Source organism: Frieseomelitta varia, unplaced genomic scaffold (assembly GCF_011392965.1).
Source record: "Frieseomelitta varia isolate USP_RPSP 00005682 unplaced genomic scaffold, Fvar_1.2 scaffold_207, whole genome shotgun sequence".
NCBI lineage: Eukaryota > Metazoa > Arthropoda > Insecta > Hymenoptera > Apidae > Frieseomelitta > Frieseomelitta varia.
The window spans coordinates 1,161,855-1,178,616 of NW_025109828.1; the positions used below are offsets into that span (position 1 = coordinate 1,161,855).

At 43.1% G+C, this 16,762-nt stretch overlaps 1 protein-coding gene and 1 long non-coding RNA gene across 8 annotated transcripts in view; both read left to right on the forward strand.

The window, feature by feature from the left end:
* Positions 1–16,762, forward strand: part of LOC122527015 (putative polypeptide N-acetylgalactosaminyltransferase 9) — a 264,654-nt gene that overhangs the window by 206,571 nt on the left and 41,321 nt on the right. The window lies entirely within an intron of this gene.
* LOC122527020 overlaps positions 5,937–16,762 on the forward strand; it is a 20,501-nt gene continuing 9,675 nt past the window's right edge. Inside the window, exons 1-2 of the long non-coding RNA XR_006306264.1 lie at positions 5,937–6,080; positions 8,965–8,967. This is a non-coding gene — a long non-coding RNA (uncharacterized LOC122527020). The remainder of the gene's footprint in view (positions 6,081–8,964; positions 8,968–16,762) is intronic.

A 16,762-nucleotide genomic window follows, 5' to 3' on the forward strand; every position in this document is an offset into this window, starting at 1 on the left:
TACATTGTCCATTACCACGGCAAAGTAATTTCAAACCATTTCCAATTCGTTCGTACAAAATCGAAATTTTCTGTTCGGCTGCACTCGCGTTGATAAGATTATCGAGCCAGGTTTTCGAGACAGCACTTAATTGAACGTTGTCTGCCACACAATTACCGGTAGCTACTAACGAGATTACTGGTCTCACTTACATCAACGAACGTTCCAAATAGTAATCGAGTAAAGGAAACGCAGCTATTTATTTCAACAGGTCGACTCGTCTCGTGACCTGCGTTGCGATTTTCAATCGCTTTCCTCACGCTCGTCGAGCCTGCCGTTAACTTATTTATTTATCTAATCTCCGGATCGTAAGCGTTGCGCAAAAGACTTTGCTAATGGAATCAGCCAGCGTAATTAAGTTTGCAAGACCCCTGTAATTCTATTCCCGCACGTTGGTTGGTTATCTAGAGAGCAAGCAGCTTTAGTCCTGTAGGCCAGGCGAAAAACCGACGACGGCGCATGAGTAAAACGCCAAACAGGCTTTGATCGGCTAGCTGATAAAAGACGAGGGACTATTTCCTGCGGTGGGAATTCGACGTTTTCAAATATAACTCACAATCAATTGGAAAGAACTGTGTATCCTTTCTTCGAGTCGAGAATTGCGACGGTCGTGGCGTCGCGTCTCGAAATTACGCGTTTAATATACGTAGATGTGCGCGAGCGCGCGCGCGCGGGGGCCTCGTCAAAACGTCGTAAATCGAAATAACACATTGCAAAAGTTTCGGTGCTCGTGGAAGAAAGTTGAACGTTTCCACAGCGCGGCGCGGCACGGCACGGATTCTGAACAAATTTCGAAGTTCCAACACACCGTGGAAGTTCCGGAAACGACGTTAGAGCAACATTAAATCTCGATGTGCAACGCGGTAATACACGGCGAGCCTGGCCTTTCACGTCAAATACAGAACTCGATCCATCAATTACTTATTCACGACACTGGGGTTAACGCTGCTCTGGTCAACTCGATCTCGAGTGAGAAAGAAAATCGCCGAGTAATCGTGAAATTAGTAACCACAGTATCCAACTCGGGCGACGGTATCGCGCAGGTTGAACCTTTCCGCCGAACAATCCTCTCTATACACGGTAATTTCCATTGCTTCCATCGTCACGAATTCCGCTTCTATTCTTCTTCTTCGTTCCGGCGGGCAGCCACCGACCCTCTCACGTTCGACAAAGATGCTCTCTTCCCCTGTTCTTTTCCCAATTTCCCCTAGGAAACCTAGCGCCTAGGTTGTTTCGTCGTCGTTGGGCATACACGAGGCTATTTGCATGGTACCGTCCTTGGCAACGTAATTTCGCGACTGTGCAATCCCACTGTCTATCGCGCCGTCTTAATTGGACGTTTCGCAGTGTAAATCCACGGGATGGCCATAGATAATCCTAATTAGACGACGTTGGGTTAGCTTCGCGAGAGACAACCCGCGTCGAAAACCCGCTTGCATGGGTAATAGCGCGAGTCTCTCTGGCAGAGAAATTTTCGCCAGGAGATCCGGCTTTGGTTCTCCACGTTTGCCGCTAATTTTACACGTTTCTCGAACTTTCTCGCCGAAAGATTTGAAAAAAAAAAAACGCGCCGTGTGATTTCGCTACCTGCCCCCTCGTTATGTTCTTGACACGAGTCTCTTTTCTCCATCCGGTAAGAGAGATGAGTAGCGTAATAACAACGCGGTACTAAGAAGAAGAAGAAGGAGTTATAGTCGAAATTACGAGAAAAAAGGGGAAATGTACGTCTCACTCGCTTGATCAAATATTTGCTCTCGCGCGTTAGTTCAATTAACGATCTCTAACAGCCTCATCTCTGGCCATTTTACCTCGGTTCCTTTTGTTTACCTCGTTTCCTCTGACGAGTTCAGAGACGACAAAGAAAAAAAGGAAGAAAGAAAGAAAGAAAGAAAGTCACAAACTGAAGTATTACAGTGAGTCGATGAACTCTATTTCTCGTTGGAATGTGAGAAATGGAGATTTCCGGGGGGAGGGAGGGGGGAGAAGAGGGGGCAGGAATAATAGAAACGAGAGGAGGGACAGAGAAATAAGAAACATCTAACGAGACAGAGGACTTATTGCAAAGGAGATGAAGGTGAGGAGGGGAGAAGAATGACGTCAACGACGTTACAGATTGCCAGGCACGCGGAATTTCGCATGAAAATGGCCCTCCGCCGCGACAGTCTCCCGTGACGTTTTCGCCAAACAAATACCCCATTTCGCTAAATAGACACGAACGCATCCGTTTCTTTCTTTCCTTTTCCGCTGTGCAATCTTTACTTACGCAAACTCGTTATACTTGTTCTTTTCCTCCTCCTCCTCCTTCTTTTTCTTCTTCTTCTTCTTCTTCTTTTCCTTCTTTTTCTTCTTCTTCTTTCTGCGCTATATGGTCGGGCAACGTAGGGACGGGTATAAAAGTTGGCGAACACAGAAGATGGGAATCTCATTTGAAAAGAGCGAAGTGGAGGAGGTGGGTGGGGAAAGGAGGAAAAAGGGGGGAGTGGAAGACTGATCATTATCCGAGCGAAGAAGGAAAGAACGACGCGGAGAAAAGTCGAGGCCGAGGAGAAGAACGCGAATGGAACGCGAATAAGAAGAAGGATCCTTCTGGGAGAGAACGCGTGCACGAGAAGAATGAAACTCGCGAGGTAGTTTTTCATCGGCGCCAGCGCCACCCCTTCCTCTCATCCTCCCATTCTCCCCCTTTTCCCCCCCCCCCCCCCCCCACCGTCCAGGTTTATTCGTACGAATCGTTGCTCGATCTTTCAAGGTAAGCTCGCATCCTGAAAAGCGCCGAGGCATCCGTGGCTCATTACGCGGATCGACTTACTTTTCGAACACTTTGAAATATTCCTTCCTTCTTCCCTCGTTTCTCCTTTTCCCGTTAGAATCGCGAGATAATTCTGAGAGGTTTTGGCAAAAAATTTCTCGCAGCTCGCGTCACCGTATCGCTCGTTTCTCGCTCGGATTCTGCGCCGTGAATTACACTATCCCCAAGAGCCTTCTGACAAGGGGAGCAAAGGGACAGAGTAGTCGTCTGCGTAGCGTCGAGCAAAGAAAAAACATGGTAGTTCCGGCGAAACGAGAGAGTGATTTGTCAGAGTCTCTAATTTTCCCTTGCGAGCGTAAACAGAAGAAAACAGTAAACGGCGATTTAACTTTCCGGTTAGCTGGTTCCGTTCCGTTCTCTCTCTCTCTTTCTCTCTCTCTCTCAGTCTAGCCATTATTTTCGATCATATCAATCAGCTAATGGCGGGCGACTCGTAATTCGTTTCTGTGTGTGCGCAAGGCCGTCGCGGAGGCAGCAATTTTCCGCCGGTGCTCTCGACCGGTGATCGATCACCGTAAATCCAGCCTCTCGAGCAGCGCTAGAAGCAATCTGAAAAGCTGTTGCTACATCTGTATCGAAAACAGAAACGATGCTGCTTGGTTATATTCGAGTGAACCGCGTTTTCGTACCCGTCGCGTTCGTCCAGGCAGATAAATGTACATGTGGCAGGTATGTACACGTGGTAGCCCGGAACACTGGAAAGCGCATCAATCCAGTCGAGCAAATTCGTCTTTTGCTCCTGAGATTCAAGTCGACTTCTTTTTCCTAACATTTTCTAATAATTGTAGATCTTTGCGAAAGTTTATTTCGATCGTCTTTGCTAGATGTTCTCAACGGGAAGTGACAGACTTTGCAGGATTTGTTCGCTTGAAACTTCCAGCTCAAGATTTCCCGTATGATTTTTGTTACACGTTGCGACGATGCTTGCTGTTGGTCGATTTAGCAACTCGCCAACGTCTGCGATTCCTCCAACAGATTTTATACGACGTACAAAAGGACGTGCAAGGCGACTTTTGGTTAGCGTTAAAAGCCGAAGAGATATTTCGAGAAGTTATATTTTACGGGTAAATTGAGACAGAACACTTCATTCTCCTTCCCCCCTTCCCCCCTCCCTTCCGTCGCGATGGCAAATAAAGTTTCGCGTCCTCGTTAGCGTAGTAAAATAATCGAACGAAGCTGAAGAATTGCTCAATGGAATTTATCGCGGCTAGGTAAAAGGCTATGGAAGCGAGCAAGCGCTGAACATTGCAATTAATCTATATCTGTGTCTATATCGAGGGATCGTGATATTTCAGAAGATACCGTGAAAGACTGAAAACAAATATGAATCGCTTTTAAAAGAGCGCACTCGTTCGTACATCGTACAACCTTTACCCATACCGAATTTACATTTTTTCACTCGCTGGCTTTCTTTCTCCGTGTCCACAAAAGTGTTTTTCGGCGAATACGTCGGAGAAACGGAGACACGCGTCCGCGTTTCATTTCTTAATGGCGCGGTCTGGCCGAATCTCTGACTCAGGTCGAAGAAACTCGTCATCCAGATCCAACTTCCTCCTCGATATTTAATAACAAGCTCTCGCATGCGTTCGACAAGTTGCAGTTGCGAGTAGCGCGAAAGTAGCTAGTACGGAATGAAATGTCCGAAAAGTTAGCCTGGGGATTCTCGACGATACTCGGCTCGGTTCCTTCCAGTCGAAGAGAAACAAAGTTTCGTAACAGAGTCTCGTCCTGCAGTCTCGTTCGAGAAAAATCGAACAACTCTGCTTCTCGGATTCTTTCCGGCAACGTCCTACGATTCAAGCCTCGCTCTCGATCGGGTCTGATCTTTCTCTTGATCGATTCTCGTTCTCTCTTTATCGTTTCGTTTCCTTCCTTTTATTGCTTCCCTATTGGCTGTCATTCGCAACGAGCAATTAAAAGACGTTACTTTCTTGTTCGAGAAAAGAGTTTAAAAATACCGGCAATTAATATTTTGTCCCGGACGATTTTCTGTTTCATCGTGCACGTTCTTTTCCAACGTTTGCGATCGTTTCAGCTGCGGAAACGTTTCGTTAAAAAGCGATCTTGCGAGTTTCGATTGCAAAATACCATAATCGATCGTCCTTCCTAGATTAATTACACTCGATTACGAAGGTTCACGAATTTTGAAAATTATAAAGACAAATTAGCAGGCTTCGAAGTTCCTTAAAACTTGGCTCGACAGACTAAAGGTGGAACATTGCCCCAGACCTGTGAAAAATTCCTCAAAAACTATGCGGAAACTTATGGGATCAAGTTTAATTAAATCCTGCCACGGCCAAAACGTACGGAACTTGCGATTGAATTTCCACTTTATGACTCTCGGAGAGGAGCCACGAAGGTGTTTGCAAAGAGTGGCAATGTGGAAACGCAACGAGGGAACTCGATGAAAATATTTTCACGAAATTTTTATTAAAATCTTTCAAATCGTTGAAAACTGTCAAATTTGCTTTCCTTCGATTTGTCGAAAAGTAAATTTCGGTAAATTTCGATGGTCGATGCGTTGGATCTCCTCGCGAAGAGCGCCTAACCGAGGCACTCGGTTTAGAAAAAAAGGGAACTTTTTCCACGGGAAGCAAGTCCATTTTCACGTTTCGTTCTCTCTCTCGTCTCCCCAAAAATCTTCCTCCGCGCAGCGCTGGCTTTTACGAGGCATTTGCAGTTTCTCGGAGCGTAACCACACAGGTACTATCGCTTTACTTGCACGTGACGCGTACGCCTCGTAAAACTCAATCGAGAAAAACGTCTTTTCAACCCGCGACCCTTTATCTTTTCAACCCTCCAACGCAGAAATTCAACAGGAGCAATTTGGCGAGACGTACGCGAATCGTCTTGCGTCGCTAAAATCCCTCCGCTCCGTTTTCGGCGCATCCGTGCAGTTTCCGCGATCGCAGCGAAATATGTTTCGCGTGCGAAACACTATTCCACATATACGATCGTACCGCTTTCGTACGTTCGAGTGCACGCCGAAATGAAAGTCACGGACCTCTTAATTAGAGTTTACGATAGACGAGCGTTTCTTTTATCATGTAAATGAAAACAGTACAAATTTAACTCGCGTGATTCGAAATAAATGTAAATATAAAATTTATTAATTTAGGAATTAAAGAACACTGAAAAAGCCCGAATACGGCGATGACAAAGAGATATTGAGACTCTCACGCTATTGTTACACACACATAGAACCATACTTTTATATTTTATGTCAGAGCCGGTCAACTGGCGGTCCTTGCCCCTACTTTTCTGATCGCTAGCGCTGTCCCCTCCACTGCATCGATGCAAATGGTGGGGATCAGGAAAGTAGGGGCAAGGATCCGTGGATCACCAGTTAGCCTGCTCTGTTTTACGTCTTAACACTTTGCAAACCGCACGTGCGCCACCCAGCTACCCTTTCCCTTTCCAACGCGCTTTTTTTGCAAATTACGCAGACTAATCTTTACTACTTACAAGCCACGCATAAAATTGATTTTAACCGATTAACTATATTTGATGGTAATAATCCTATATTATACATAGTTTATATAAAACATGAAATTAAAAGTAAATAACACAATAAACATTTTCTTAATTCACGTGAAACGTAAAATTACAGATAAATTATATAATTTAAAGTTTTATGTAGTTTTAGTATTTTGTTAAAGTGTGGTAACGTTCGAAACAGGAAAGTTTATGTAATGGTACATTACTGGCAAATATTGCGCGTATATCCATTTTTTCCATTAACAAAACATACTCTGATGCTTCATCCATGAATAATTCAGACAAATATTCTTTGTTGTAGAGGCTGACATTTTTATCGATATTTTCTTAACTTATTTAACTGATTCAAATTTGAGCTTTACAAAGGCAGGAGAGATACATAACGAACTGCAGAGAACTAGAACTCAAGTCTAACTAAATAATAATAGAGGTCCAATCAACAATGGCAAGATCCAATCCAATATAGAAGGCAACGGTGGAAGATCTCCCTAGTCGGTCATGCAACGACTTACCTCAAAGCGGGCAGATCTCCCCATTCGGTTGGCAAAGTATTAAGACTTGGGCGGCTAAAACAAACAGTCCAAACCCTGGCCGTTTTCGCGACAATTGTTCTTTACTCTTAGGCAGAAGTTAGGAAGAAGTTTCGAGTAATTTCCAAGGTTACCTTATCTCACAATTATATCCTTCTTTTCTTTCCTCGGTCAATTGAGCAGAGCTGTGTAAACCAGCTTGAAAATCGAAGAATTAACAGACATCTCCTGAAATTGTCAGAATGCTAAAACTAGATCGATCGGTCCATCGCATCGGCGCGAGCTGCGAGATCCGACATCCCGATAGTCGCCTTTCGATGGCAACATTGCCACTTCTGGCCTACTCGTTCGAGCTTAATTTTCCAATTTCCGACCGCTTTATCTAGTTCTCTTCGTTCTCTTCGTTCTCTTCGTCCGGGAAAGCAGAAGAGAGATCGGAGGGGGAAGAGTTGCGGCCCTCGACGCGGTTGAATTCATCGGTGGCTGTTGTTCGCACTCTTAATTGCCTAATTAGCCGCTCTCCTCTCCCGTTCCATTCCCATTTCTGCGGCTGTCTCTCGCCCTCTCTCGGAAAGCTCACAGATCGGCGAACGACTCTCGAAAGCTGCGTGTCGTCGGGATTTATTCCGAGCTCGTGAACCGTTTTCTCGCGCGACAAGTTTCACCGCGTCGCGACGCCTCGCTCGAATATGGCGCGATTTCACGATGGTGAATATGGCGAACGAATCCGTCATATCGACGGAATTATTCAAAAGTTTATTTCCATCTCGCTGTGCGCTCGATTTTTCGTCTCTCCCCACTTCTCACTTTCGTCTCTCTTCTCCTTCTCACTCTTTTTCTCGTTTTACGCGACAAGAATCACCAGGGCAGATTTGCATTTCGCGTGCTCCGTATTGCGAGATCTTTATCTCGAGCTTTTCGTCATCCGGAAGGTATGAGCACGCTTTGGATCTTGCAAGTCGAATTACTTAATATCGATGAAATTAGCCTCTTTTTGACTAGTCGTTTTTAGAAAAGCACCTACTTTTCTAAATAACTCTCTGGAAAAAATGTCCTCTTATCTTCATACGCACTTCACACACACGCGCGCGCACACACACACACAGCACACACAACCGTATTTTACATCTTAAGATTGGCTAAGTTAAACAAACAGTTGCAAATTTGATTTCTTTCGCATCGAAAGAAGGGTTCACAGCAGGTGATAATTACCACGCAGCAAGAAATTCCGAACAACGAGGCTTTCTCACCTTATAACAATTATTTATTTAAAATTTCTAATTTTCGCCTCGGATGCGAAAGAAATGCAATTGTACAGTCGTCGCCGCTAACGATGACATTTGCCCTCAGCGACCACTCTTGAGAATCTTGCTCGCGGCGCGCGCGTTGATTCGATTACGTTTGCACAAACGTCAAAGATAATAACGTCGGGAACGCTCGAAACGAAATTCGTAAGAAGAACATGGAACGATGATTAGTCGGCTCGTTACTCCGTGTTTTGCATCTTCATAGTTCATTAGAAGTTGCGCGGACGAGCGACGACGCTTGTTTCTATTCATGGAATTTTATACAACTTCGGGGGAATGTTCTTGGCGAAAAGTTACTTGTTTACGTGACTTTGCAATTGCCTTTTGCACCAGGCCGAAAAAATTCCGCTTAACCAAGTAAGTGAATGAATTGCATCTGTCAAGAATCGCGGCGTTGAAATTTGCTCGAGCGAGGGAGGTTGAAGATTTATGTGCCGGTGGTAACAGATATAGTATCGATCTCGAGGTAAAGAATAAACTTGGTTCTCTCTGTTTGGTCTCGCTCGAAGGTTCAAGGAGTTGGATATTCTTATATCTGGCTCTGTTTGAGGGATCTTTAAAAGCCGTTTTATTATTCAGGCTACCTCTCCGAGAAGATACGCTCAAAAAGGCAGTCGCATTTGGCAATGGCCAAGAGTGAGATTTACGCGGAACGCTTTGAAACCCCGAAAGCGGCATAGACCGGAACGTATTCCTTTTAAGCGATGAAAGACTTTATTTATACTTTTTGCAGCTTCGAGAAAAATTCGCTTCAACGCCGAAATTTAGAAAACATATACAGGCTGTTTTCCTAGTCGACCGACTGGCAAGATGATTTTACATGTAAAAATGTGTCGAAAAGGATTTGTTCGTTCTCGAGAAAATTTATCAATATTGTATTTGGCTAATTCCATACTAGGCAGAAATAAGCAAAAAAATCTAGAATGAAATTGTTTCGCTCAAGGCGTCATTTTCGAGAAAATAAACTTTGAATATGTTTCGTTAAAAACTATCCTTTTACGCGTAGCTTGAAAATAAATTTTCAAGCTCGATTTTCTTAGAAATGGGACATCACGTAGGAAAATTTCATTCTACGTTTCTTACTTATTTTTGAACGTGGAATAACCTTTTGTCAATTATTCTTTCCTGCCGCATCTAGAATTAGCTGAATTCACGTGCGCTCGATAAATTTTTCAAACTCGATTGATTCTCGAAAATACATACCCTGTACAATTGTACGTTTTCGTCTATTTAAAAAACGTTCATTCATATAATTCTCACGTTGTTGAAAATTTCATTTTAGAAGGTATTCTTAAACGTGTATGAATAGACTTTGTTTTCGTAAGCTGGGTTTCCAAAGTCGTCAATGTTTTAATAATATATCCTCGATCAGATTCCAGATACTGCTCCATAACTCCGTTAATTATTCGCGACGTTAAGTTCGGTATATAGATTTCCACTAATCGTTTCGCTACTTTACTAAATTCGAAACGTTGGCTGTCCCAAGAGTCGGATTCGTTAACTTTGATAACGTCTAAAAGCACGACAAAGCTCGTTTATCTGTTTCCACGATAAAAAAAAAAAAAAAAGAAAATTCCTCGAAGCAGCTGACCGAGTAACTTTACATGCAACTTTTTAACTACGCAGTGAAACGCCGAACTGCAACAGTTACGGGCACTTGCGTTACACCAGCACTAAATTACAACTTTGCATTGGGACAAGATGTTGCGAAATTGCTGCCATCCTTCTTCCTCAAAGTAGAACTTCGTTGTTTACGCGCGCACCACCTATCGACGTAACCCGCGACCCTAAAAAACCGTTTCCTCGAAATATAAATACGTGAAACAGTAGTGGTAATACCGCGAGGAGGAAGCACGGTTGCAAAGTAACGTGGCTCGTAAAAAGCATTAGCGGAAAGAGCTGGGTATTTTCGCGTTACGCCACCGGCACTCTCCCCTCCCCCGCCACCTATCCTCGTAATCTCGTACAATTTTCCGCGGATGAGTAGCAAGAAGCACATTTTGTGGCGAGGCCGCAATTGGAGGCCAGAAGGTATCCCGGATATCGTTCCCGCGGTCGAACGTAAAAGCGATATTGAAGCGAGATCTCCTCTAGCCATCGCTAGAGAACGTTAAATGGACATTTGCCCTAACAATGAGAAATTTCCTCTGAGAAATTTCTGCGAAGCAGATGGCCACGATATTCACGTTTCGCAGCGACGATTAGCACCGATTAGTCGATGAGAACGTAATCACCAGGTGATTTTTTTTAAGTGTACGATTTTGATCGTTAGAAGGAACTACAAATTTACATTTACATTTCGATTCGAAAGCTAAGATTTCGAAGCTACGGTGAACGAAAGGGACAGAAAAGATTCATCTCGGCTTGTACCATCTTATTTTGTTTCCAATTTGTAAGGAACATTGTCATTCGCAGCTTGAACACTCTCTTGATAAGAGAAGAGAAGAGCCAGACGAGATTCAGGACCCTTTTCCTTTGGGATCGTCTTTCTGCTACTCCTTGATCGAGATGTGAAGAAGCACGAAAAAATTGTTTCGCAACCTGATCGAGTATCGTTCCATTTTTCATTCGCCTCTTTCTGTCGTACGACAGGCGTCTCTTCTCGCCGAGATCTCTTTTTCGAGATTCGAAAGCACACACATTCTATAAATACAATCGATTCGAGAAAGTATCTTACGCGAGAATACAGACGTTGTTTTAATTTTCTAAACTTTGGTAATCAAGCTTCGTTTTCACTCTGAAATCGATGTGTCAGACATTTTAGTTTCGTCTGTTCGTATTTAATAATGATTCTGCGTTTCCACGCGAATTATATTTTTACGTAAATTTCTTGGGATATTGGCTCATAAAATACACACGGTAACATGCGTAAAATATTACAGACGTAAGATTAAGTTTTTTCTTATGATTTAGGGTCCTCGGCGATCCTTTGTATAAAGAGGGCTATTATTGCTTGAGATACTGTTACTTGGTCCTTAGAGAATATCTATCTGCTTCGTAAATCTTCAATCTTTCGCGTCTCCGCGAATTTTGTTTAATACTTTAATACAGATATACACATTTAATCGTTTAATACAAAAGTTTTGTATGATTTTAAGGGAGGCAAAGTATGGCGTATCACTTTTTCGTGTTTGTTCAGGAATCTCGAAATTTCCAAAATCATCTTTACTTTTTTTTAATTGGACTATACATTTTTTTCTCCATAAATCGAAAGAACGTTGAATTTCAAGTAAAAAAAAGTATTAAGCCACGTTCGTTCTAAACCTAAATGGTTGAGAAAATATTTTACGTGTATAGGTATCATCGAAATTAAAATACGACTTTAAAAATTCTGAACGCACATTCCTTCGTCAGATTCATTTAATAAACTTTTTCAATAAATGTTTCCACCGTTGCAACGATATTTCTCGTTCTAAAAATCGCGACAAACCGAATTTTCGACCATCTAAAAATCTATTATCTCCGTAATGTGGCAGAAATAGAGAGAGAGAGAGAGAGAGAGAGAGAGAGAAAGAAAGGAGAAGAAACGATGAGAGAAGCTCGTTCGAGGGACGTACTAACAGGAACTACCAGCAAGTTGAACCACGAAGCAGAAGTTGGAGCGCCTGTAAGAGGCGACGCGAGCAGAAACTTGTCGAATTCCTCGATAAAGGAAGGAACGATCGCGTCGCGACGGATTTTGCCGAGCGACGAGAAGAGGAGAAAGGGCCTGGCGCCGGCTCTTTGAGCACGTCTCGCTCTAATTACGCGATGCAGCTACATCCATATGTATAGTTGGCGCAGACACGTAGACATCGACGAAAGAGAAAGAGTGTCTCTGGTGAGATCCCTGAAGGGGTTGGATGGGGTGTTCACGGCGTTGCAGCGTCGAATGGCAGCGGGAGAGGGTGTTCACCCTCGTCGTCGCTACCTCTGACTTCGTCATGTCGTATTTGCACGTGTGTGTGTGTGTACGTGCGTGCGTGCATACGTGTACGTGTGTGAAGAGCAGCTCTTCGAGTGGATACATCGGATACAATCGGCTGCAGAAGTTCGTACCCGTAAAAGTAACGCGACCGTAAAGTATTCGACGAAGGTGCCAGGGGCTTCGGCTCCAGAGAGAGAGAGAGAGAGAGAGAGAGAGAGAGAGAGAGAGAGAGAGAGAGAGAGAGAGAGAGAATACAAGCTGCGGCACAGTGTTGGAATCGATGGAAAACGGACGAGTGGTGAATTTGGATCAGCGAAGGATTATTAGCGAGGGAAGGTTCGAAAATATCCGAGAAAGCAGTTCACCAGTGATACTATAATAATTGTGAAGAGGTCTAGGGTAAAGGCGGAATCTTTTCAGAGCGTGCTACTCGTTACTCGTAAATGCTCTGGTTAGTAATTATTTCGAAGGTGTCTGAACGAAAATTGAAAAGCTTGAGGATTGGTAGTGGAAGCTGGAATTTTTCCTTCAATTTCAATTCAAGGCGGACTAATGGTAGGTTTTACTACTTACTAGTTACGAATGGCAAAAAGTTTGGACAAAAACTGAGAAGATTCAGGGCTGGCTATATTAAGGAAAATAACGTTTGTACTGTGTGTCAACAGTTTATCTAATTTGCAATTACGAGATACACGTGCAGAAATATACTGTATAATTTTGTTGGCAGAAATTGGCAGAAATTGACATAGTACATGTCGCGCAAAGCGGAGAATTAAAGTGAAAATTTCACGTTTCAGTTAGATTTCCGAAATTTTTGTCTGCAAACGTCCGACTCGATAACTTCTAAAAATTCTCATAGATTCTCAGTAGTCAAACTACTCGATAGAATTTTCCTGTCCCTCTTTTTTCAAAGCTGATAATCACCATAGTCCGTGGTTTCGCAAGCTCATCGAATCACTTGACGAACAGCTCGGAGAATTAAATAACGTGGAAAACGACGCGGTCGTCCAAGGTTAAATTTCAACTTTAATTACTCGGGATTGCACGTTCCAGCACTGCGTTAGAATTTTCTGCTGCACACCGGGGCTTGGCAGACCTGCGGTTTTTTATTTCCGTCGCGCACTGTAGTCACTTGTATGCAATTTTTGCCACGTAATTGCAACGAATCTCAAGTTCATTTGCACGCGAAATTGATAACGATCCCCGAGATGAATCTCTGCGACACGTTTCTGCGGAAACTACGTCCTTTAATATTCAATTGTACTTCACGTTGGTTAGTTAATCGATCGAAATTCTCAGCATCCTCTAGCTTTTTTTTTTCTTTTAATGAACAAGATTCTCCGGAAGACGGAGAACTGACGTTTCACAAATTATTTTGTTCGTTGTATCTCGATGGTACGGACGACAGAGGCGCATCTCGAAGACGCATTTCAAAAAAAAAAAAAAAAACTCTTGACGCGTGAAAAATCGCGACGTTCGCCATTTGCGTCGTTGCCACCGGTAACCCCTCGTCGTGTTCGCGACGCAACGTTTGTGACGTGACGATGCACGACGCGCACGTTGATATCCAGACACCGAGGCGGATGTGCAAGTGCAGATCCACTTGTCTAAAAGCACTCAGGTGTGCGCTCATTAGACACCGGGTCAATGAGGCGGGTGGATCTTGGCTCTCTGCTGGAACGAAAAGGGTGCCCGGAAGAAAAAGTAGCGAGAGAAAGGTGGAGGTAAGAGATTCGAGAGGGATCGGTCCACTCGGGGTCGCTGGATTTCGCCAGCCTTGTTGAGGAATTTTCGTGCCGCGTCGATATCGCGTATAACAAAGACATCTCTGAAATTACTTAAAGTGCCATTCTTTTTTCTTTTTTTTTCCAGTATGAAAATGTGTCATGCAATCACGCAGGCTGGAGTGTATTCTTCACTACTTTACTAGCTCCCCGATATATTTTCGATCGGTTAGATTCACTCTTTCGAGGCGAAATTTCGGACAAAGACAATTTCAGACAAACGTCGAAGTTCATAACTCGCAGTTTACCCCGAGTCGACCGATTTAACGCAAAGCACACACAGCCGAAGCGCACACACGACGCAAGCTCGACGCGTGGATGGAAATTTCTGCGGGGTTGAAACTCGTTCCCGCGGCAGTTTGATTAAACTCCGACACGTCGTTTCACGGGCAAAAATTCACGAAAGTACACTTAATTATACGGGCGGGGAACCGTGCTGCTGAAACTTGTACCGATATTAATATCACACAATCGTGCCGTTAAAGGCCTCGCTCTGTTCCTCTCTCTCTCTCTCTCTCTCTCTCTCGTGACCGCGTGTTTCGATTTCCAAAGTTTCTCCGGCCGTGCGTCGCATGGACAGAGCTTCGTTCCAATTGGAAACTTTCTTCCCTGTCCCTCTCGTCGATTCCAATTTGCAGATTGCGAAACTTGCGAACGTCCTATCTAGTCGAGACACACAGAAATGGATTTTTTTCTCTTCGTTTCGCCACGATATCACGCGGAATTGTAGAATACGTATGTATACAGTTTTTATCGAGATGAATACCGAACAGGTGTGCTGCACGGTCTCGGAATTAAACGTCGATCAATTAATTTTTTTTTTCACAAGTTCGTGTTTTTCCGAAATATGTATTTCTGTTTCTGCACACGGGTACATTTGAAATTTACTTAGCCACGGTTCAACCCGTTCGCTTTTCTCTTTTTTCTTCTTTTTTTCTTTTTTTTAATCAGACTGCAGCCAGTAAAAAACTGATTGGTCAGAGCGCTTGGAAAAAGGGTGGAATAGTATCGAATTAACGCCTGCGGCCGGCAAACTCCGCGCTGCAATGTTGAAGAGAGCTTGGGTAACTGATACCGAGTGCCATTGACCGTATTCTGATAATCCAGAGAGCGCGCGCCGATTCAAAGGAACCCCCGTTGTTTTTATTCCACCTTCCCTCGGTTTCATGTTCAAGCGACCACCTGCGCGTGCCTCTGCACTTTGTGATTCCACTTTGACCGGTCGCTTCGCCGTTGATTTTACGGATAGTATAGTCTGGAAAAAATCGGCCCTCGATTTGTACCTACGTTATCGGTTCGTTTGCAAAACGATGTTTAACTCTTTGATCGCGTTTCATTTGTCCGCTAATCGTTTGAACTCGCGCAGACTGGTGAAAAACGTGAATAACCGAGTATCGGTATGTATTTCTTTCGGCCAGGATGAATCCAACAGTGAAAATCAAAAGTACCGTTAGGTTTGCACGTATTGGAACTTGATTGAAAATCAGCTTTCGTGACGTGGTATGATCAAATCATTCTGGAGCAATCTCTTCTGTACACACACTTCACGTGTTCCAGTAGTAAACAGCGGATGCAATTTTCTTAATAATTGTTTCTGATAAGATTGATAAAACGAGTCACGTGTCGCGTGTGCCACTGTAATTTTCGTTTCATGAACCATTTTCTTTTTTTTTTTTTGGTCTGAATTCTTTAAAAAAAAAAGGACAGAAAAAAAACTCACGTCGCGATGTACTATAATTTCATTGTTAGATGACAAAATATTTCCAGTGTAAAAAAATGCATTTCATTCTAAGGAAATTAACGCTGAAATGTTCGCTCGAAACGTTTTCCACGCTGGAATATTTCGAAATGAAACGTACCGCGGAAAATATTCGACGGAAAATTTATATGGCGCGGTCCCCTCGAAAAAATTTGTTCGAATTCAACAAATCTAAATAACTTTATTCGGCAGGCTAATTGAATTTCAAAGCCCGGGAAAAAATTCGAACGCTCTGGTTAGAAAATTGGCGCTGGAAAAATTAGAAAAAATAATGTTTGTGATAATTGGAAAATTGTTATTAAATAACTATCGTGTCGCTTGAAACATTTCTTTCATTTGACGCAGTTTTTCACGTTCGTAGTAGCAAGGGGGGGAACAACTTGCTCCCTAGTTGTTAAACTACGAAGTATTTTATTCCTCGTCTTTGTTCTCGTCTTCCAACGTCTCGCGCGTTTCTATCTTTGAAGTTTCGCCACGAGGTGCAGCTCCCAGCCCCTTTCGAAGAATGCGCCGTAACTGACATTCTCCCCGGGCGAAATGAAGTTCATTGTCATAACTCGATGTTCTAATGGTTTCTCAAGTGAACCGTGAAATGCGCTTTTGAAGTTGCATTAACCCTCCAGTGAAATTTTCGCAGGCGTTGATCGATGACGTTGGGGACGTTAAAAGATGAAAGAAAGTGAAAAATGGTGGCGTAAAATATCATGTCACGACAGCAACGCAACCGTTTTCCATAGTAGCGATAGTATTGTACTTACTTTAATTGGAGGAAGAAATCGCAGGAATCACAAATAAAAGCCGCAATTTTTTGAATGACGATACGAGTTTCGAGATAACTAGATAACTAAACCGCGGATTCGTAAATTTTCACAAGCATTGTTGAAGAAAATTCTTTCTTCTGCGTATTATTATATAATTAATTAATAAAAGATCTTTGGATGTTTTATATATTTTTGCATATTAATATACGCTTTGTACAATTTTTCCACAAATGTATAAAAATCCGCAGTCCAGTGATAATTTTCGCAGAGAATTCGTATTGTATTTGGAAGTTGAAATAAGTTTTCGTTAAATGAAAATAACACTCGCAAAATAGTGTGTGATATTCGAAATAGGACCACAAAAAAAA